This window comes from Amphiura filiformis, unplaced genomic scaffold (assembly GCF_039555335.1).
Source record: "Amphiura filiformis unplaced genomic scaffold, Afil_fr2py scaffold_48, whole genome shotgun sequence".
In the NCBI taxonomy this organism is placed as follows: domain Eukaryota; kingdom Metazoa; phylum Echinodermata; class Ophiuroidea; order Amphilepidida; family Amphiuridae; genus Amphiura; species Amphiura filiformis.
In genome coordinates this window covers 801048-824690 of record NW_027305512.1, presented here as the reverse complement: position 1 = coordinate 824690, position 23643 = coordinate 801048, and positions in this window count along the sequence as shown.

Below are 23643 nucleotides of genomic sequence, written 5' to 3'. Positions count from 1 at the left end.
CTTCATGTCTCAGACATTATAGGCCTACAGATTGGGATCAACATTGTCAAAATAAATTGATTTTAATTTGTTCCATTACATGTGCTATCTACAGTAGATAGCACATTATTTGAGTTTGGCGCCAAGTTGAATTTGGCCCCAAAAATGTCAACTTGTGATCGGTCACTCAAAGTGAAGTTATATCATGTTAATTAGTATTAAAACTCTTAGGAAATTATAAAATCAAACATCTTGAGGTCCGTGAAGATTTCACATCACCAAATAATGTCTCTTGTGGGATTCCGTCCTGATCTGCGGTGTTTTTACATTTCGGTAAAAGTTAACCAACTATAAATCAATATTAAAAACCAAAAAATTGTGCAGATTTTGGGAAAAATTTGTGCCAGGTAATAAATGTAGGCTTGAATCTAAGCATCTACCAAGATTGGAAAAGATTCTGGGCTTTTATTCAAATTTTCATGTATTTCTTAAACCGGCTGCTTCTAGGTAAAATCACAAGTGCTTCTATTTTGAAAATTGGGTGAAAAAAGTGTATTGCATTCGTGGTCCGGTAGCTCGAAAATTCAATGGTCACCAATATATTTAATTTAGTTTGTTTACTTGCTTGTATGTTTGTCAGTCAGGAAAACATCACTTTGAAAAATTGAGTCGCTTCGTAAGGTAGGTAGAGCCATTTGAATAGAGGCCATTTTGTACACAAAGTATAGGGAAATTTATTACTATTGTGCACCCTCAAGCGAGAGTACGTGTGTGAGCCTATACGGAAGACGTTTTGATTCAGCAAGTTAGACCTGTGCCAAACAAGTTTTGATTAGCATTTGCATATTGACTGATGAGGTGTTTTTGATTGTAATTCATATAATTTATAGCTAAAATTGCAGAAAAAAGCAACATTTAGGCCTACTAGGCTATCAGTGCTAAGGTGAGTTATGGCCCGAAATTGGAGACTTGGAGAAATATCAGTATAGAGGCACTGTTAGGTCAATGCATGAACAGGTAAGCTTACCTTTTGTGGGTGGGGGTGTGTGTAGGGTAGGCTAAGCTTAATTATGACAGGCAGCCAAATTGGAGATGGAGAAAACATCGGTATGGTGGCACTGTTATGTAACTGCCTGGATTGGGGGGGTGGCTAGGCTAAGCTTATGATTTCACCAACATGATCAAAGACCCATGTAATTCAACACTTGTATAATTCATGCATTTGCCTTTGTGGTCATGTTTTCCCTGCTGCTTCTGTCATAGCTGTGTGTCTGTCTTGCTGTCTGTCATAGGTTTAGCCTGCCTACCCCCCCTTCTACACACACACATAAGGTAAGTTTACCTGATCCAAGGCCCGTGTCATGAGCTCCAGCAGCCTTTATGTTTGTTTGTTTGCGTGCATTACCAAATTAACTTCATGTCTCAGACATTATAGGCCTACAGATTGGGATCAACATTGTCAAAATAAATTGATTTTAATTTGTTCCATTACATGTGCTATCTACAGTAGATAGCACATTATTTGAATTGGCGCCAAGTTGAATTTGGCCCCAAAAATGTCAACTTGTGATCGGTCACTCAAAGTGAAGTTATATCATGTTAATTAGTATTAAAACTCTTAGGAAATTATAAAATCAAACATCTTGAGGTCCGTGAAGATTTCACATCACCAAATAATGTCTCTTGTGGGATTCCGTCCTGATCTGCGGTGTTTTTACATTTCGGTAAAAGTTAACCAACTATAAATCAATATTAAAAACCAAAAAAATTGTGCAGATTTTGGGAAAAATTTGTGCCAGGTAATAAATGTAGGCTTGAATCTAAGCATCTACCAAGATTGGAAAAGATTCTGGGCTTTTATTCAGATTTTTCATGTATTTCTTAAACCGGCTGCTTCTAGGTAAAATCACAAGTGCTTCTATTTTGAAAATTGGGTGAAAAAAGTGTATTGCATTCGTGGTCCGGTAGCTCGAAAATTCAATGGTCACCAATATATTTAATTTAGTTTGTTTACTTGCTTGTATGTTTGTCAGTCAGGAAAACATCACTTTGAAAAATTGAGTCGCTTCGTAAGGTAGGTAGAGCCATTTGAATAGAGGCCATTTTGTACACAAAGTATAGGGAAATTTATTACTATTGTGCACCCTCAAGCGAGAGTACGTGTGTGAGCCTATACGGAAGACGTTTTGATTCAGCAAGTTAGACCTGTGCCAAACAAGTTTTGATTAGCATTTGCATATTGACTGATGAGGTGTTTTTGATTGTAATTCATATAATTTATAGCTAAAATTGCAGAAAAAAGCAACATTTAGGCCTACTAGGCTATCAGTGCTAAGGTGAGTTATGGCCCGAAATTGGAGACTTGGAGAAATATCAGTATAGAGGCACTGTTAGGTCAATGCATGAACAGGTAAGCTTACCTTTTGTGGGTGGGGGGTGTGTGTGTAGGGTAGGCTAAGCTTAATTATGACAGGCAGCCAAATTGGAGATGGAGAAAACATCGGTATGGTGGCACTGTTATGTAACTGCCTGGATTGGGGGGGGTGGCTAGGCTAAGCTTATGATTTCACCAACATGATCAAAGACCCATGTAATTCAACACTTGTATAATTCATGCATTTGCCTTTGTGGTCATGTTTTCCCTGCTGCTTCTGTCATAACTGTGTGTCTGTCTTGCTGTCTGTCATAGGTTTAGCCTGCCTACCCCCCCCTTCTACACACACATAAGGTAAGTTTACCTGATCCAAGGCCCGTGTCATGAGCTCCAGCAGCCTTTATGTTTGTTTGTTTGCGTGCATTACCAAATTAACTTCATGTCTCAGACATTATAGGCCTACAGATTGGGATCAACATTGTCAAAATAAATTGATTTTAATTTGTTCCATTACATGTGCTATCTACAGTAGATAGCACATTATTTGAATTTGGCGCCAAGTTGAATTTGGCCCCAAAAATGTCAACTTGTGATCGGTCACTCAAAGTGAAGTTATATCATGTTAATTAGTATTAAAACTCTTAGGAAATTATAAAATCAAACATCTTGAGGTCCGTGAAGATTTCACATCACCAAATAATGTCTCTTGTGGGATTCCGTCCTGATCTGCGGTGTTTTTACATTTCGGTAAAAGTTAACCAACTATAAATCAATATTAAAAACCAAAAAAATTGTGCAGATTTTGGGAAAAATTTGTGCCAGGTAATAAATGTAGGCTTGAATCTAAGCATCTACCAAGATTGGAAAAGATTCTGGGCTTTTATTCAGATTTTTCATGTATTTCTTAAACCGGCTGCTTCTAGGTAAAATCACAAGTGCTTCTATTTTGAAAATTGGGTGAAAAAAGTGTATTGCATTCGTGGTCCGGTAGCTCGAAAATTCAATGGTCACCAATATATTTAATTTAGTTTGTTTACTTGCTTGTATGTTTGTCAGTCAGGAAAACATCACTTTGAAAAATTGAGTCGCTTCGTAAGGTAGGTAGAGCCATTTGAATAGAGGCCATTTTGTACACAAAGTATAGGGAAATTTATTACTATTGTGCACCCTCAAGCGAGAGTACGTGTGTGAGCCTATACGGAAGACGTTTTGATTCAGCAAAGTTAGACCTGTGCCAAACAAGTTTTGATTAGCATTTGCATATTGACTGATGAGGTGTTTTTGATTGTAATTCATATAATTTATAGCTAAAATTGCAGAAAAAAGCAACATTTAGGCCTACTAGGCTATCAGTGCTAAGGTGAGTTATGGCCCGAAATTGGAGACTTGGAGAAATATCAGTATAGAGGCACTGTTAGGTCAATGCATGAACAGGTAAGCTTACCTTTTGTGGGTGGGGGGGTGTGTGTGTAGGGTAGGCTAAGCTTAATTATGACAGGCAGCCAAATTGGAGATGGAGAAAACATCGGTATGGTGGCACTGTTATGTAACTGCCTGGATTGGGGGGGTGGCTAGGCTAAGCTTATGATTTCACCAACATGATCAAAGACCCATGTAATTCAACACTTGTATAATTCATGCATTTGCCTTTGTGGTCATGTTTTCCTGCTGCTTCTGTCATAGCTGTGTGTCTGTCTTGCTGTCTGTCATAGGTTTAGCCTGCCTACCCCCCCTTCTACACACACATAAGGTAAGTTTACCTGATCCAAGGCCCGTGTCATGAGCTCCAGCAGCCTTTATGTTTGTTTGTTTGCGTGCATTACCAAATTAACTTCATGTCTCAGACATTATAGGCCTACAGATTGGGATCAACATTGTCAAAATAAATTGATTTTAATTTGTTCCATTACATGTGCTATCTACAGTAGATAGCACATTATTTAATTGGCGCCAAGTTGAATTTGGCCCCAAAAATGTCAACTTGTGATCGGTCACTCAAAGTGAAGTTATATCATGTTAATTAGTATTAAAACTCTTAGGAAATTATAAAATCAAACATCTTGAGGTCCGTGAAGATTTCACATCACCAAATAATGTCTCTTGTGGGATTCCGTCCTGATCTGCGGTGTTTTTACATTTCGGTAAAAGTTAACCAACTATAAATCAATATTAAAACCAAAAAATTGTGCAGATTTTGGGAAAAATTTGTGCCAGGTAATAAATGTAGGCTTGAATCTAAGCATCTACCAAGATTGGAAAAGATTCTGGGCTTTTATTCAGATTTTTCATGTATTTCTTAAACCGGCTGCTTCTAGGTAAAATCACAAGTGCTTCTATTTTGAAAATTGGGTGAAAAAAGTGTATTGCATTCGTGGTCCGGTAGCTCGAAAATTCAATGGTCACCAATATATTTAATTTAGTTTGTTTACTTGCTTGTATGTTTGTCAGTCAGGAAAACATCACTTTGAAAAAATTGAGTCGCTTCGTAAGGTAGGTAGAGCCATTTGAATAGAGGCCATTTTGTACACAAAGTATAGGGAAATTTATTACTATTGTGCACCCTCAAGCGAGAGTACGTGTGTGAGCCTATACGGAAGACGTTTTGATTCAGCAAGTTAGACCTGTGCCAAACAAGTTTTGATTAGCATTTGCATATTGACTGATGAGGTGTTTTTGATTGTAATTCATATAATTTATAGCTAAAATTGCAGAAAAAAGCAACATTTAGGCCTACTAGGCTATCAGTGCTAAGGTGAGTTATGGCCCGAAATTGGAGACTTGGAGAAATATCAGTATAGAGGCACTGTTAGGTCAATGCATGAACAGGTAAGCTTACCTTTTGTGGGTGGGGGTGTGTGTGTAGGGTAGGCTAAGCTTAATTATGACAGGCAGCCAAATTGGAGATGGAGAAAACATCGGTATGGTGGCACTGTTATGTAACTGCCTGGATTGGGGGGGTGGCTAGGCTAAGCTTATGATTTCACCAACATGATCAAAGACCCATGTAATTCAACACTTGTATAATTCATGCATTTGCCTTTGTGGTCATGTTTTCCCTGCTGCTTCTGTCATAGCTGTGTGTCTGTCTTGCTGTCTGTCATAGGTTTAGCCTGCCTACCCCCCCTTCTACACACACATAAGGTAAGTTTACCTGATCCAAGGCCCGTGTCATGAGCTCCAGCAGCCTTTATGTTTGTTTGTTTGCGTGCATTACCAAATTAACTTCATGTCTCAGACATTATAGGCCTACAGATTGGGATCAACATTGTCAAAATAAATTGATTTTAATTTGTTCCATTACATGTGCTATCTACAGTAGATAGCACATTATTTGAATTGGCGCCAAGTTGAATTTGGCCCCAAAAATGTCAACTTGTGATCGGTCACTCAAAGTGAAGTTATATCATGTTAATTAGTATTAAAACTCTTAGGAAATTATAAAATCAAACATCTTGAGGTCCGTGAAGATTTCACATCACCAAATAATGTCTCTTGTGGGATTCCGTCCTGATCTGCGGTGTTTTTACATTTCGGTAAAAGTTAACCAACTATAAATCAATATTAAAAACCAAAAAAATTGTGCAGATTTTGGGAAAAATTTGTGCCAGGTAATAAATGTAGGCTTGAATCTAAGCATCTACCAAGATTGGAAAAGATTCTGGGCTTTTATTCAGATTTTTCATGTATTTCTTAAACCGGCTGCTTCTAGGTAAAATCACAAGTGCTTCTATTTTGAAAATTGGGTGAAAAAAGTGTATTGCATTCGTGGTCCGGTAGCTCGAAAATTCAATGGTCACCAATATATTTAATTTAGTTTGTTTACTTGCTTGTATGTTTGTCAGTCAGGAAAACATCACTTTGAAAAATTGAGTCGCTTCGTAAGGTAGGTAGAGCCATTTGAATAGAGGCCATTTTGTACACAAAGTATAGGGAAATTTATTACTATTGTGCACCCTCAAGCGAGAGTACGTGTGTGAGCCTATACGGAAGACGTTTTGATTCAGCAAGTTAGACCTGTGCCAAACAAGTTTTGATTAGCATTTGCATATTGACTGATGAGGTGTTTTTGATTGTAATTCATATAATTTATAGCTAAAATTGCAGAAAAAAGCAACATTTAGGCCTACTAGGCTATCAGTGCTAAGGTGAGTTATGGCCCGAAATTGGAGACTTGGAGAAATATCAGTATAGAGGCACTGTTAGGTCAATGCATGAACAGGTAAGCTTACCTTTTGTGGGTGGGGGGTGTGTGTGTAGGGTAGGCTAAGCTTAATTAGGACAGGCAGCCAAATTGGAGATGGAGAAAACATCGGTATGGTGGCACTGTTATGTAACTGCCTGGATTGGGGGGTGGCTAGGCTAAGCTTATGATTTCACCAACATGATCAAAGACCCATGTAATTCAACACTTGTATAATTCATGCATTTGCCTTTGTGGTCATGTTTTCCCTGCTGCTTCTGTCATAGCTGTGTGTCTGTCTTGCTGTCTGTCATAGGTTTAGCCTGCCTACCCCCCCTTCTACACACACATAAGGTAAGTTTACCTGATCCAAGGCCCGTGTCATGAGCTCCAGCAGCCTTTATGTTTGTTTGTTTGCGTGCATTACCAAATTAACTTCATGTCTCAGACATTATAGGCCTACAGATTGGGATCAACATTGTCAAAATAAATTGATTTTAATTTGTTCCATTACATGTGCTATCTACAGTAGATAGCACATTATTTGAATTTGGCGCCAAGTTGAATTTGGCCCCAAAAATGTCAACTTGTGATCGGTCACTCAAAGTGAAGTTATATCATGTTAATTAGTATTAAAACTCTTAGGAAATTATAAAATCAAACATCTTGAGGTCCGTGAAGATTTCACATCACCAAATAATGTCTCTTGTGGGATTCCGTCCTGATCTGCGGTGTTTTTACATTTCGGTAAAAGTTAACCAACTATAAATCAATATTAAAACCAAAAAAATTGTGCAGATTTTGGGAAAAATTTGTGCCAGGTAATAAATGTAGGCTTGAATCTAAGCATCTACCAAGATTGGAAAAGATTCTGGGCTTTTATTCAGATTTTTCATGTATTTCTTAAACCGGCTGCTTCTAGGTAAAATCACAAGTGCTTCTATTTTGAAAATTGGGTGAAAAAAGTGTATTGCATTCGTGGTCCGGTAGCTCGAAAATTCAATGGTCACCAATATATTTAATTTAGTTTGTTTACTTGCTTGTATGTTTGTCAGTCAGGAAAACATCACTTTGAAAAATTGAGTCGCTTCGTAAGGTAGGTAGAGCCATTTGAATAGAGGCCATTTTGTACACAAAGTATAGGGAAATTTATTACTATTGTGCACCCTCAAGCGAGAGTACGTGTGTGAGCCTATACGGAAGACGTTTTGATTCAGCAAGTTAGACCTGTGCCAAACAAGTTTTGATTAGCATTTGCATATTGACTGATGAGGTGTTTTTGATTGTAATTCATATAATTTATAGCTAAAATTGCAGAAAAAAGCAACATTTAGGCCTACTAGGCTATCAGTGCTAAGGTGAGTTATGGCCCGAAATTGGAGACTTGGAGAAATATCAGTATAGAGGCACTGTTAGGTCAATGCATGAACAGGTAAGCTTACCTTTTGTGGGTGGGGGTGTGTGTGTAGGGTAGGCTAAGCTTAATTATGACAGGCAGCCAAATTGGAGATGGAGAAAACATCGGTATGGTGGCACTGTTATGTAACTGCCTGGATTGGGGGGGTGGCTAGGCTAAGCTTATGATTTCACCAACATGATCAAAGACCCATGTAATTCAACACTTGTATAATTCATGCATTTGCCTTTGTGGTCATGTTTTCCCTGCTGCTTCTGTCATAGCTGTGTGTCTGTCTTGCTGTCTGTCATAGGTTTAGCCTGCCTACCCCCCCTTCTACACACACATAAGGTAAGTTTACCTGATCCAAGGCCCGTGTCATGAGCTCCAGCAGCCTTTATGTTTGTTTGTTTGCGTGCATTACCAAATTAACTTCATGTCTCAGACATTATAGGCCTACAGATTGGGATCAACATTGTCAAAATAAATTGATTTTAATTTGTTCCATTACATGTGCTATCTACAGTAGATAGCACATTATTTAATTGGCGCCAAGTTGAATTTGGCCCCAAAAATGTCAACTTGTGATCGGTCACTCAAAGTGAAGTTATATCATGTTAATTAGTATTAAAACTCTTAGGAAATTATAAAATCAAACATCTTGAGGTCCGTGAAGATTTCACATCACCAAATAATGTCTCTTGTGGGATTCCGTCCTGATCTGCGGTGTTTTTACATTTCGGTAAAAGTTAACCAACTATAAATCAATATTAAAACCAAAAAAATTGTGCAGATTTTGGGAAAAATTTGTGCCAGGTAATAAATGTAGGCTTGAATCTAAGCATCTACCAAGATTGGAAAAGATTCTGGGCTTTTATTCAGATTTTTCATGTATTTCTTAAACCGGCTGCTTCTAGGTAAAATCACAAGTGCTTCTATTTTGAAAATTGGGTGAAAAAAGTGTATTGCATTCGTGGTCCGGTAGCTCGAAAATTCAATGGTCACCAATATATTTAATTTAGTTTGTTTACTTGCTTGTATGTTTGTCAGTCAGGAAAACATCACTTTGAAAAATTGAGTCGCTTCGTAAGGTAGGTAGAGCCATTTGAATAGAGGCCATTTTGTACACAAAGTATAGGGAAATTTATTACTATTGTGCACCCTCAAGCGAGAGTACGTGTGTGAGCCTATACGGAAGACGTTTTGATTCAGCAAGTTAGACCTGTGCCAAACAAGTTTTGATTAGCATTTGCATATTGACTGATGAGGTGTTTTTGATTGTAATTCATATAATTTATAGCTAAAATTGCAGAAAAAAGCAACATTTAGGCCTACTAGGCTATCAGTGCTAAGGTGAGTTATGGCCCGAAATTGGAGACTTGGAGAAATATCAGTATAGAGGCACTGTTAGGTCAATGCATGAACAGGTAAGCTTACCTTTTGTGGGTGGGGGGTGTGTGTGTAGGGTAGGCTAAGCTTAATTATGACAGGCAGCCAAATTGGAGATGGAGAAAACATCGGTATGGTGGCACTGTTATGTAACTGCCTGGATTGGGGGGGTGGCTAGGCTAAGCTTATGATTTCACCAACATGATCAAAGACCCATGTAATTCAACACTTGTATAATTCATGCATTTGCCTTTGTGGTCATGTTTTCCCTGCTGCTTCTGTCATAGCTGTGTGTCTGTCTTGCTGTCTGTCATAGGTTTAGCCTGCCTACCCCCCTTCTACACACACATAAGGTAAGTTTACCTGATCCAAGGCCCGTGTCATGAGCTCCAGCAGCCTTTATGTTTGTTTGTTTGCGTGCATTACCAAATTAACTTCATGTCTCAGACATTATAGGCCTACAGATTGGGATCAACATTGTCAAAATAAATTGATTTTAATTTGTTCCATTACATGTGCTATCTACAGTAGATAGCACATTATTTAATTGGCGCCAAGTTGAATTTGGCCCCAAAAATGTCAACTTGTGATCGGTCACTCAAAGTGAAGTTATATCATGTTAATTAGTATTAAAACTCTTAGGAAATTATAAAATCAAACATCTTGAGGTCCGTGAAACTATAATATAATGCTATTCAAGATGCATGTATATTAATATACGCTCTACACGATATACAGTCCAAAGATTTACATTTTTACGGCATTTGTTTCATTAACTAAATATTTATCATATAGCAGGTGTCGGCTGACATTGTGCTCCACATTTATTTCAGTTTTGGGGCGGGGTAAAATGACTTTGGGACAAAAACGAACGATATACACGTTTGTATAAATAAAAAAGAAAGTAATGTTATATTAAAATTCTTTACTCTTTAAAGACGTGTATACCGTCCGATTTTGTCCCGTAGTCGGTTATCCCGGACAAAAACTGAACTAAATGTGAAGCACAATGTCAGCCAACACCTGCTATATGATAAATATTCAGTTAATGAAACAAATGCTGTAAAATGTAAATTTTGGACTGTATATCGTGTAGAGCGTATATTTATATACATGCATCTTGAATAGCATTATATTATAGTTTAAGCCTGTTGAAGTTACACAGCTCTGTGGCGCTATTGATACGGCATCTGCCTCGGGCGCAGTGGAACACGGGTTCGAGTCCCTGAAAGTATTTCGATTTCTTTTTCATTTTTATTTTTACAATATTTTTCATCATATTATATTTGTCATAAGCCAATGTCCGTCTTTTTTCTGTATGTCTACCTATTCATCGTAATTTCCGCACTGATGATGCTTTTCTATAAACATACGTAAAATTGCCCTATCTACGATACGGGTGCAATTACATTAATTTTATGTAATTATAGCTGATTGAAAATTGCTCATTCAGTTCTTTTTATTTATCATTTGAATTAGAAGCAATTCGGTGTAATACTGCATTTAAAAATCATTCGTTCTTCTTTTGTCAAAGAGTTTTCGCGTAATTCAGACCCAAGCCAAGACGCAAAACCAGGCATTAGCGATGTTTTTAATGACCACCCCTAAATAAACAAATACATTTTTTCATTTTTTTTATTTATTGTAAAGCCCTATCACTTATATGTTTTTGTGTGAAATATGAAGATAATACAACATTCCGTTGCAAAGTTATTGAGTAAAAACGGAAAACAGATGCAATATTTAGGATTTGACTCGGACAACCCAGGAAAAAAAGGTTGGCACAGTTTGCCTGTCTTTTGGTATATATCTGCCCCCGCTCCCCCAATTCAATGTTGGACCAAGCCATGTTGTCAACAGGTCCGTGAGACCCTCCAACATTGAATGATGGGGAGTGGGGAAGGGTGAGATAGAGGGGGAGTCTCTACTACACATATATTGCATGCATGTTTCCCTCGCCTCCCCAATTTTAATAGGGCACGCATTTCCATTGTTTAGTGCAAGTGTGCCAACTATTAATTTCGCGGATTGTAGTCTTGCATGTACTGTGCAGGTGGCATCAAGATCAGTGATGACCAAGTTAAGAATATGGTCTTCCCGTGTAGGTTCTTTGACAATTTGTGTTAGACCAAGAGCATTACACATGCGACGTCCAGCAGCTGTTGTACGGCTGCCAAGCCATTCTTCGTGGTGGACATTGAAGTCGCCAAGAAGAACTACTGATTGTGCATTGAATTCAGAGAGCTTTGACAAGGTGGTGGAATTCAGATAGCTGATAATATCACTGTTAGCACTAGGTGGTCTATAGACAGCAGCAAAAAGTATTTTCTGTGACTTCATTGTCAATGAGAACCACATCAGCTCCAAGTCCTCTGGATCACGAGCACTGTTATGATGTATGGCGATACCCTCCAGGCAATAGAATGATAGATGACGATCCTTCCCCTGTAGGTCTGTCTCTACGACAGCTGAGGGGATATCCTGGTATAATTATGCAGTAAGCACCATCATTCATAGCATCCATGAAGGTTTCCTCGATGACAATAATGGATGGCTTTAGTTCATGGCACAGATTGGACAGCTCACCGATGTTTCAACGTAGTCCTCTGACACGTCTGATGTTCACTTCTACTAAAGTCAGGTCAGTTTCACGTAGTCGTTGGGAAGGCATGGGTCGTGTCCGTTTTCGAGGCCCGGATTCGAGGCTTCTTTAACTTGTAGCGAGAGAAGTTGAAGAGGGGGGGGTCCTGGTCCCCTCACCCCCAGACACACACCTAAGCGGTGCGGTGGGTGTGTGCACTATACATGACCTAAACTGAAAGCATCCTGAGATTCAGAACAGTTCGAGTATCCGGATGGCAAACGATGCCTCTCTACCCATCAAATCACTATTTCATCAGTACTATAAGCATCCAATAACCATTTAATAGTGTCCTAACCTTGCCATGCTTAATTTTCAATAGCATGTTAACATTAGAATCCAAACATTGCATATGTCACCTGCCATTTTCAAGAGATGTTTTTTTATTGTAACGTATCTGTCAAGTTTTAAAAAAATACGTTTCAAGTGTTAACCTTCAATGTTTTTTTCTGAATAAATGAGAACTGTTACAAATTTATTTTTCCATGTTCTATAACTATTCAAGTTTACAATTTTAAGTGTTTTTAATTAAATTTTTGGATGATTTTTGGTCATAGTTGACTCTCAACTTGGGCACTTTATCGGAGATGAAATGATGCTAGGCCAGTGGTTATGGTGGTCGAATCACTCTCTAGTGGTAGAATCACTATCATTCATAAGTCATTCATACCAATATGAAACACTTTCGCATTGTTGACACCCTCTCTTTGGTTTTCAGGGATTAGAAAATCGGTCACTCGCTCGCCTCAAACAGCAAGGCCTACAGTAGGCCTACCATTGTCAGACAATGTTGCCTTTTCCGTTTCCAAAATCCCGTATAATATCCCGATCTTTTAACAATAAGAACCTGTAGATCCCATTTTGTGTATTGTTGCTATGTTAATTAACGGAAGAAGAAAGAGCATTTTGAGAAGAGGGAGCATACATTTGCTGTGATATGAAATGTTGATATCTGTTGAACCATGTCTTCTCATTTGCCTCTTTTCAGAGACCAAGAAGTGTAAGCAGTGCCTCAACATTAGGCAGATACAGGGTTGGTATGAAGTGCAACATGCATCATGTCAAAGTCATTGTCTAGCTTTGGTGACTTAAAGATGGGTGAACTGATCGACAGTCTCACCCCCCTCCCCTTTTTTTTTCCTATCAAAATGGAGATTTTGGTATCAGAAGATAGTTCATATTTTTCTTATAATCCCGAAATTTTAGGCCTATTAGGGCCTATTCCTATTCCATTCAGATGTTATGAACGAAAAGGTGATGGCCTCCTCCCCATTGTGGTATACCACACATACCTTTCTATGGGCCTTGTGAAACACGTGTTTACTTCAAAACTTACTTTGGTACAGGCCTCAATTTGAGGTTCAAAACAATACAAAAAATCTCACCACATAGCATACTTAAATTTTTAGTATTTTTTCGTTACATTCTTTCATTCAATTCTAACCCTTTCAGGATGTTGTACAAAAATTGGTTGAACGATATATTTTGGAATTGAGAACATCATTAATGAAAGAACGTCATAACGATTGGGTGAAAACAGAAATTCTACAGCTCCAGAAAACACAATATTCAATGCGGTAAGTATGATGTAGGCTTATGCTATCATTTTTCAAATGTGTAGGGGACCCGATTGATAGCCTCGTTCTAGAACTTTCCCCTAAACAACTTGAAATATATCTTAGGGGATTATGAGACCTGATTGGGGGGAGATAAAATGGGGAGCAAGGTTTTTATGGCCAGCCGAAAAGGGGTGGGGAAATTTTTGGCAAGCCGAGGGGGGCAAGTGATTTATGACACACATTGAATATTAAATTAGTATAAAGCTTATACAGAAATACAGATTAACTCTAAAAGAGTGTGTAGAGAAGTGGCGGTGCTATGGGGAAGGGGGGGGGCGAGGGGACATTCCCAAATGTTGTTCTTGCCTCCCCCCCCCCACCAGAGAAGCAACCAGGCTGGCTTTAGATCAGGTCGCAGCTGTGCTCAGAAAATACACATTTTGAGGAGGATCCTGGAAGGCTTCAAGGAGTACCAACTTCCATTGACAGTCACTTTTGTAAGCTTTTGTAGACTTCAAAAAAGCCTTCGACTCCATCAATAGGTCCGTCATGATTTCAGTGCTGCAGCATTATGGAATACCAAAGGTTGTGGTAAGTGCAATTCAGGTGCTCTACAAGAACTCCTCTCAGAGCCTTTCCAAGTAATAACTGGAGTGCTTCAGGGTGATGTGTTAGCACCATTCCTGTTCATTATCCTGGTAGATTACCTTCTGAAGAAATCAACTTCTGGAAGTGACGCTGGAATTGTTACCTACCAACGTCGGTCAAGCAGGTATCCTGCTAGGATGCTGAATGATCTGAATTTTGCTGATGATATTGCCCTGTTGGAATCTTTCACAGCCCGGGCCCAGTCGCAGTTTACTAGGACTGCAACTGCAACAGCAGATCTAGGCCTTGTCATCAGCGCACCAAAGGCAGAATATATGACTGCAAACTGTAACGCCCAACCAGCACTTAAAGTCTATGGTAGTACCATCAACCATGTCACAGACTTCAAGTACTTGTGTTCCAAGATGGGCTCTAGTGCTGGAGACCTAAAAAGAAGAAAAGCACTAGCCTGTGCAGCTTTCTGGAAACTGGAACGCCTTTGGAGAAGCCCATCCATCGAAACAAAAATCAAGCTGTTTGAGATAACTTGTGTTACTAATTAGTAGATAATTAAATCTGGTCAACTAGAAAAACTCACTTAGATGGAATCACCGACGTTTCGGCCAAAACCTTTGGCCTTCAGCTGGGTGGATGATTTAGGGTCATTCGAGGTCAATCGATGAGGAAGTTGCTTGATGACCCGATCCCAACCATGTGACAGATTCACTCTAACGCCCCCGCTCCTGTTGAGTGACGGTTGTTCGGCGGGGTTCACGGTCCAAAATGACAACGTCGTCAATGTCAAAACTGTGACCACTGCCCTCAAGGTGTTTGTAGACAGCTGAATCGTTGCCACTTGAACTGGCGCGTCTATGTTGGGACATGCGACTCTGCAGTGGTTGGCCGGTTTCACCAATGTAATGTTCTTGATCCTGATCTTCAGCGCACAGGACACCATACACAACACCACTTATACGGCCCTTGGGCTGCTTGTCCTTTGGGTGTACTAGCGATTGTCGCAGGGTATTGGTTGGCTTGAAGTGTGTAGTGATGCCGTGATCGCGGTAGATCCTCTTTAATTTCTCTGAAACATCTCCATGGTAGGGAATGGTGACAAAAGTCTTGGTACCAGAAGACGCGGTGGGTTCGCTGGCTGATTTAGCGTCTTTCTCACGACGTAGGGCCTTGTCAATTGCCCAGTCTTTGTAACCACACGTTTTCAAGGCGTGGCGCAAGTGTTGGTGCTCAGTGATTTTATCAGAATCCTTTGTGATGATGGTATCAGCCCTGTGATAAAGAGTATTCACTACACCGAGTTTCTGGACCAATGGATGATTAGAGCTGAACTGCAAATATTGATCAGTATGTGTTGGTTTACGAAATACTGATACTGAGAGAGTGCGATCTTGGTTGACAGTAACCAAGCAATCCAAAAATGGAAGTTTATTGTCCGTCAGACCTTCTTGGGTGGTTAATATGCGCAAAAAACTTGTCGAGCTCCGAAAACTTGACTATAACCCAAGTATCGTCAACATAACGATACCATTTGGAAGGTGGAGATCCGGGGTAAGACGACAAGGCACACTGTTCAAATCGCTCCTACTGTCTTTCTGTACTGGTGTGAGTCATCATCGGGGTAATCACCAAGGAGATGGAAAACAAGATTAATGCCTTTGCAACATTTTGTTACAGAGTCATGTTAAACATCAAGCGTGTGGATCGGATTCCAAATGAAATCATCTACAATCTGACCAGCACCACTAAACTGGTTGCCAGAGTCAAGATTCATCAACTCAAATTTCTCGGCCATATACTGCGTCTTGAAGACAACGAGCCTGTAAAAGAATATGCTCTGCATATTCCACCACATGGGAAGAGGAAACCAGCACAGCCGCGCACACTGTACTGTACTGTATGTCCAGCACCCCCTGGGAGATACTGAAGGGATGCTGCAGCCAAACAAAATTGTTTCGCTTGCCCAAGATTGCAATAGTTGGAGAAAGCTTGTAGTCGCCTGCTCCGCAGCCGACTGATGATGATGATATAAATTGAAAAAGACTCAAGCTTCGGAGCTAAGACCTGCTGTGGGAGGAAGGGCCAGAAAAAAGAGTAAGCGAGATTTCGAGAAATGCAATATTTTTGGAGAAACTTGGTGCTAATCCTACAAGCTTGCACACACGGCTAACTAAGACTCGGGGGGGGGTGGTAGCTGGGCTTCGGGAAACGTGTTTGCGACCTCAAAAGCCATGAGGCTAGAGTAGCCAACTGCTAAGCCACCAGTCGAGAAACTCCGGGAGGAACTCGCCCTTAGATATTCCGTGTTGGCATTTCCCCATATCAGCAAGAACATGTGAGCAATAGAATTGAAACACCGTGTTCTTTGGTAGCAACGATTTGAGCTTGTTAAAAACGCCAATATTCCTAGAACATGCTTTACATGCATTTTCAATTTGTTTTAGTTTTCATCAATTATGATTCCCAAGAACTTGGCTTCGCGCACACGGATCGAGGTATACATCATAACCATCTTTAATTTTATTCGTTTGTATACGTGTGCCCAGGTACATTAAGTTCGTCTTTTTTGCGTCCAATGACAATTTGTTTGCTTCAAACCAGTTATAACCTTTCTTTAACTCGTTATTATTCATGTTATTATTAATATTACACAGCACAAAACATCTTTATGTGCGTAATTGTAGTGTCATCAGCAAACAAGATTGTATTCAACAAATTTGATGTGTAGCAAATATCGTTCATATAAATAATGAAGAGCAATGGTTCAAGAACAGACCCCTGTGGAACTCCACAGCTCAGTTTCAGAGTTAACCATGTTATACGATACAAATTGCTTTCTATTAGAGAGATAATTAAAAAAAAAAAAAAAATGATAGTCCTCTAAAACCATAGTGATATAATCTGATAATGTATGCAGAAAAATGCCATGATCAACCGTATTAAAGGCTTTTGATAAATCCATGAAAATGTCAACGGTATTCATGCATTTAGTTGTCTCAGTGTAAAAAGCTGGTCAACAGTGCTACGGCCAGGTCTATTAACCCTGCTTCTGATTCAGAGAGTATCTCTTCGGTTTGCCTTTTCATCCGGCTGTGAAGAAGGCTGCAGAAGACTTTCCCTGCGAGGCTCATTATGCTTATCATGCTTATATGTTAGGAAACTTCTCAGGATCTGCAACCAGATACTGGTCCTGATGAAATCCCTGCAAGTGTCCCAAAGGAGTGCAGCGCAGGACCACTCAGCCTGCTGTTTGAGCTTTGCTTCACCAAGGAGTTTTCCCAAGCCAATGGAAGACTGCATCTGTCATTCCTATTCTATTCACAATAGAGATTCGACGTCTAAGCCATCTATGTACCGCCCCATCTCTCTGCTCTGCATCATCAGCATGTTCATGGAGGCTGTTGTACAGAACCAACTTCAGAAGTACCCCCTTGCAAACCAACCCAATATACAAACACACCCCTCCTCCTCTTTTATTTTATTTTCAATTCCAGTTTGTATCCACTATTAAACTTAAAATAGTCATGGGGTTCATCTTTTAACCAGGTTTCAACAAGACCAAACGATACCAATATTAATTCTGGTGCGATGTAGGTTCTGAAGGGAGTCGATTAAAACAATACAAACACCTTGTGTTTATAATGACATCTTAGAGGTTTTGCATATTAATTCATTAAAATCATCTTCATTATATTAGATGAGTGACTGTTAAAATTACCCTTGTCGAGGTCAGTTTGAAATATGGTTGAATCCAAGGACAAATGCTCATATTTAATATATCAGGCGGACTGATATAATGTGATCCTTTCTTTCTTGTTTGCATGAGCTGTAAAATGCTACTAGTGTGAGATGCTTGCACCTATGTTGGCCAAACTTGGCCACGGACTGGTCCAAGCTTCATATAGGGTGTATACAGATAAGGGTCAAAGGTTGTGCAGGGGTTATTAGAGGTCATTTTGTGTAAATCTTAAAAATGCTAATTGCTCCTTTAAATTGCATGTTATGGCCACTAGACGTGGTGAGAAGAAGCGCTGGGCCAAGATGTAAATGTGTTGTACCTCAGGTTGGGGGTCAAAGTTCATGTGCGGTCTGATAGGGGTCATTTTGTGAAAAAAATGCCTGAAATATAATGAAGCAGCTATCATTAGAGGCAGCACTTTAGCGATCTGACCTATGCAATTTCAACATGACGACAGGTAGTCTGCTGTGTTGATAAACAAGACATAAGCCTAGAAAATATGGCTCCATGTGTCTAAAGCTGCTTTTTGAATGGGAATCCCAGGGCAGCAGTGGTTCAAGTCAAGAATTGCACAATCAAATACTTGGCTTGTGCCAGGCGGCGGATGACATGATCGAGCTGGCAACTTGTGAAACCGCCCGGCCGTATGGCCTGGCTTGTGCAAGAATTTTCAAGAATGTTGTACAGTACTATTCTATGAAGCAGCTATAAACGAGATTGTTATAATCAGGGTTATAGCTAGCCCAAGTTGAGTGCCGGCTAATTTTACTATCCAATTAGAGGGCTGGCTCGGGGCACAATCTTTTTATCGAACACAAGGGATCGGGGAATAGGCTAGGGGGTATACCCCCAAATTTAAATTTTTTTTAAATGATGAATAAAACATTTGTGTGGAAAAAAAATATATAGACTGAGTGCTGCTTCATTTTTGGCTTTGTTTATAATACGATTTCAAACTTGTCTGACTTGGCCATATACAGGTATGTTTCAATATATAAAACCTTTTCAACTGTGTAAATACAAATTATAATGAAATATCTATATAAATAAAAGGAAGTCGCTAAATCTTGTGCGCGAATAGACTCAGAGATGATTTCACTTTCAGCTCTGATTTATTCGTACATTGATCGGGTACATATTGCCATTAAACCATCTGAGGTTCATTTTTGCAAAAATTGATGGTAACTAAGAGAATAACATAAAAAACTGTCGTGTTGCTATGCAAAATCGCATGCAGTGGCATTGTGGGTAATAAGGACAGTGTGAACCGCGTAATAATATTTCCATTAAAAAACCATACGCAGAGCAACATTGCCCTGTTTTCTGCCAACTGCGAGGTGGCAAAGAAATGATTCAGGCTATCTAGATGCACAACATCGCGTACTTTAAGAATGATCTTACGAGCTTTTCGCTCCTACGCAGAGCTACGCACCCCATTTTCCGCCACTGCACCGAAGTTGGCAGCCAAGAGATTAAGGCTACGTCGCGTGAATTTTATTATTTATTCTAGGCCTATAATGAATCGTCGTTTAGTTTTACAGCCACATTCATACGGGAGATTGAGGAATATACGGGGAACGCATTGCACTTTATTTGGTTGAAAACGGTCAAGACCAAGAATTGGCCTCAAAATCAGTGAAAATATGGTTAAAACCGGGGTTTTTCCCGGGATTTTTTGTTGTCAAAACTCAGTGGTAGCGCGTACCGTAACTAACTGGCAGCAGGGGGTTGGCGTTAGTACGTCGGCGTACCATATGAATTTCTTGAGCCATTATTGTCCACCTAACACAGACAGTTAAATAGAACCTAACAGTCTTATGCAGCTATTGATTTTTATCTTGTTTGCACAAGTACTTATATGTTAGTGTGATTTCTATTGTCCTTCCCTACCATGCATGCACACACATTTTGTGCAGATGAAAACTGCCGAAAAGTTTTAAATTCCATTATTTCCTTATGTTTTATGTGAGCTATTGCCAAGAAAATTACAGAATATTTTTCTGAATACCTGTTGTCTATGATTATGTATTTTATTTATCATTAGAGGTAAAATATCTCAATAAAACAAGCGCTTAAACTGCACCGGAAGTCTCTGAAATTGGAGCTACTTTGTGTACAGTTCAATGGAAATTTTTGGAAGTCGGCAACTCAATATCTGGGTGAAAATGAAACAGAGGTGCTGATTGGAAGTTGGAAAATACGGTAGTAAATTTTAGCCAATCAACACAAATTTAATACAGAATTGTTCAGCACAAGACAAGGTTATCAGTGGACTTTCTGTAATTTTCATAGCTTGTGTGGTTGCGAAGTTATAATGCATGGTAAACTACGTAGTGCAAATTTAGATGAAAATTCTCAAAATAGCAGTGTGAAATGTCATCATACTGCTCTGTTATACTTTGTTCATCACTCATTTTAGTGATTTTACGGTTTTAATTTATTTAATAAAAATATGATTTATATATGATAATTTAAAGCAAAATCTAAGCTTTCTAAAGCTGTTTCTGTAAGCTGAATATGTTACTTATAACTCCAGCGCTGATCGTTGGAAGAAAAAATTGCTCATTACGGCCTATCTCTCACTACACAAATTTTGTGCATTCAGCCTTGCAGAGTAACTTGATGCTTATATGAACACAAGAAATCCATATGTGAGCAATGTGACGCGCACGTACGGGGTGCATAATATGCACAGACCAACTTTCCGTGCCAGAGAAATAGAAAAGAAAAGAAAGGAAGACAAAACTGAAAAGGTAGGCCTATGGATGGGTCGGGTTGTCGATTATATGCATGGTACTGGATTCGGTTAAGAGATTACCCGCCAAGATGATAAAAATCGTGAGGATACGAGAGGAAAGAAGGAAGCTAAAAATGAAAGAAAGAAAGAAAAGAATAAATAAATAAATAAATAAATAAATAAATAAATAAATAAATAAATAAATAAATAAAGTAAATAAATAAATAAATAAATAAATAAATAAATAAATAAATAAATAAATAAATAAATAAATAAATAAATAAATAAATACATACATACATAAACCACATATTCATATCTTTTATTGCATATAAACCACAGTAAAATACAATATATATAATACAAGCGGAGCATAGTAATGCAATAAATACGCAACCGTCCTATGTAATCTGTGAGAGAAGAAGCATTTTGAGTTGAAATCACGTTTTTGACCCCTATGACCCCTGCGTGACCTTTGACCCCACGAGTTTCATATGACATGTAGGGGCATGGTCAATGATGGTTATGACCAAGTTAGGTCAAAATCGGTGTAAGCATGTAAGTGCTAGAGCAAATGAAGTGGTCGGCAGAAAGAAGAAAGAAAGAAGAAAGAAAGAAGAAAGAAAGAAGAAAGAACCTGTAAGAAAAAAGACACAGCCGTGACTAACGTCACGGCTGTGTAAAGAAAGAAAGAACCTGTAAGAAAAAAGACACAGCCGTGACTAACGTCACGGCTGTGTAAAGACGAATAAAATGATGAAAAAACAATATTATTATGGTTGGGACAATTGCCAGATACCTCAGCAAATCGGCAAGCCATTATCGCTGCAAAATAGTGCGAGCGCGCTGCTTCCAGATAATATTTGAGCCAATGGCTGCGCTAATGCTGATGTATCTAGCGATCGCCTTACACCGCCTATTTGAAAAGCCAAGGATTTTTAGTCCGGAGGTGACTTTGCTGTGAACACTTCCGAGACTACCTATAATAATGACAATTGTTTTGCATGAATACGGTGTGTCCAGGGTGATGTGCTCATTGAGCGGTTGGTATACATTGAATTTGGTGTTATAACATGTGTTAACAAAAGCATCAAATGGGCAAGATATTTCAACAATAAAAGCTTGCATGGTCTGACGATCACAAATAAGGAGGTCGGGTTTTCTGTGATGGATGTATTGGAAATCAGATTGAGTACCAAGAAAGTCGCCTGTTTTGGGTTGGTCACTGAAAATATCAAACTGGGGATGTAGTTTCATAATTTCCTCCCTAATAAGAGCCACAATACGGTCGTGTCTAGCAACATAAATGTTTCTGAAATGCATACAACCATTCATAATGTGGGATACAGTATCAGCCGGGTTATTACAAATGCGACATGTTTTTGGGTACGTGTTGGGGTAGTATTTGTGCAGGAGAGAATTACACTCTAAAAGTTGTAGGCGTGATTTGAATATAAAACGAACAAGATTATCATCTAAAGCCAGATTTGACAAATACTTTGAAGACAAAACCTTATCGCACTTAGTTCTGAATACTCTGCCTTGTGATTCCAGGTTGCTAAGCCTGTTTATGCGTTTATTGGTATGAGTCTGTTTGAGGTGGGTGGAAAGAGCAGTATGTGATCGAAAAACTAATTGAACATCATCATGTTCAGAAACAAAAGCATACACATCATTATGAAACTCTAACTTCAGCTTCTCTCGCATGCATAGCTCATTTAACTCAACCCAAATGGATTTAGGCCAGTTGACCTTACCCCTTTTGACTACTCTGCCCTCTCCATCCACTTCACAATTCCCAAACAGAGCAACATCAGGATCATCCTCAGCATGAAAAACCGCTTTTCGTTTAGTCATATGCAGCTGAAAGGACGACCGAGCACTGTACTTTGTTTGGGGATCATCAGAATTTAGACATTGTAATAAAAAAGACACCTTTTAGCAACATACATTGTAATAGGACTTAAGATTCCTATCCCCCCTTTGCAAGAAGGAATAAATATGATATCCCTATTGGATGAATTGTTTAAATTAAACCATTCACGAAAATGTTTTACGATGCCATCCTCCATGGCCATAAGAGTCTTCAAAGGAATCGTAATATTACTGAAAAAGAAATTTAGCTTTGAAATTGCCATAACGTTTATGGCCTGGATTTTGGCGTTTATAGGCAAAGGACATTTACTGATCTGATCAAGCGTATCATTAAATTCCTGAACTATGGAAATAAGCTGTGAATCGGTAGCTTTACCGTCCAAGCTTATGTCATAACCAAGATAGGTGTATTTTCCATCTTTTCCAAGTTTTGGAATAGGCTCGTTTTGAATGGAAATGTTTATGTCGGATGTATCATCCCTTTTGCTCCAATTATTTCCTGTCCTTTGGCCATGGAGGGTAGCACACTTCCTATGTTTTACCTCCATACCAGTGCTGTTAACGAAGATCCCTGTTTTTTCACACATTTGGATGAGACTTTGTTTACTAGTGCTACATAATGCAATGTCATCAACATAACCCTGAACAGGGTTAGGAATGGAAACAATACTATTGCCGCCCATCATCCATCTTAACCACATATCAACACCTTGCTCAAAAACAATAACGGAGTAAATAAATAAATAAATAAATAAATAAATAAATAAATAAATAAATAAATACATACATACATACATACATACATACATACATACATACATACATACATACATACATACATAAATAAATAACTCATGTAAAAAAAACTAAAATAATGAGAACAGAATTAAATAGATAAAATTCAAACGGGAAATCACAAGCTAAGCAGGAAATATGAAAAATGGGAACAAAATGTAGAAAAAAAGCCAAAACTAAAAGGAGAAATGTAAGAAATGGTAGATTTATAAAATAATGCATGGGAACGGGGCTCAATAAATGAATAACATGGAAACGGAAATCACGAGCTAAGCAGCATGGGAACAAAATAGACCTATGCAAAAGAAACAGAAGAGAAAGAAAGGAGCTAAATGAATAGAAAAAAAAAAAAAGAAGAAGACAAAAAAGGTAGGCC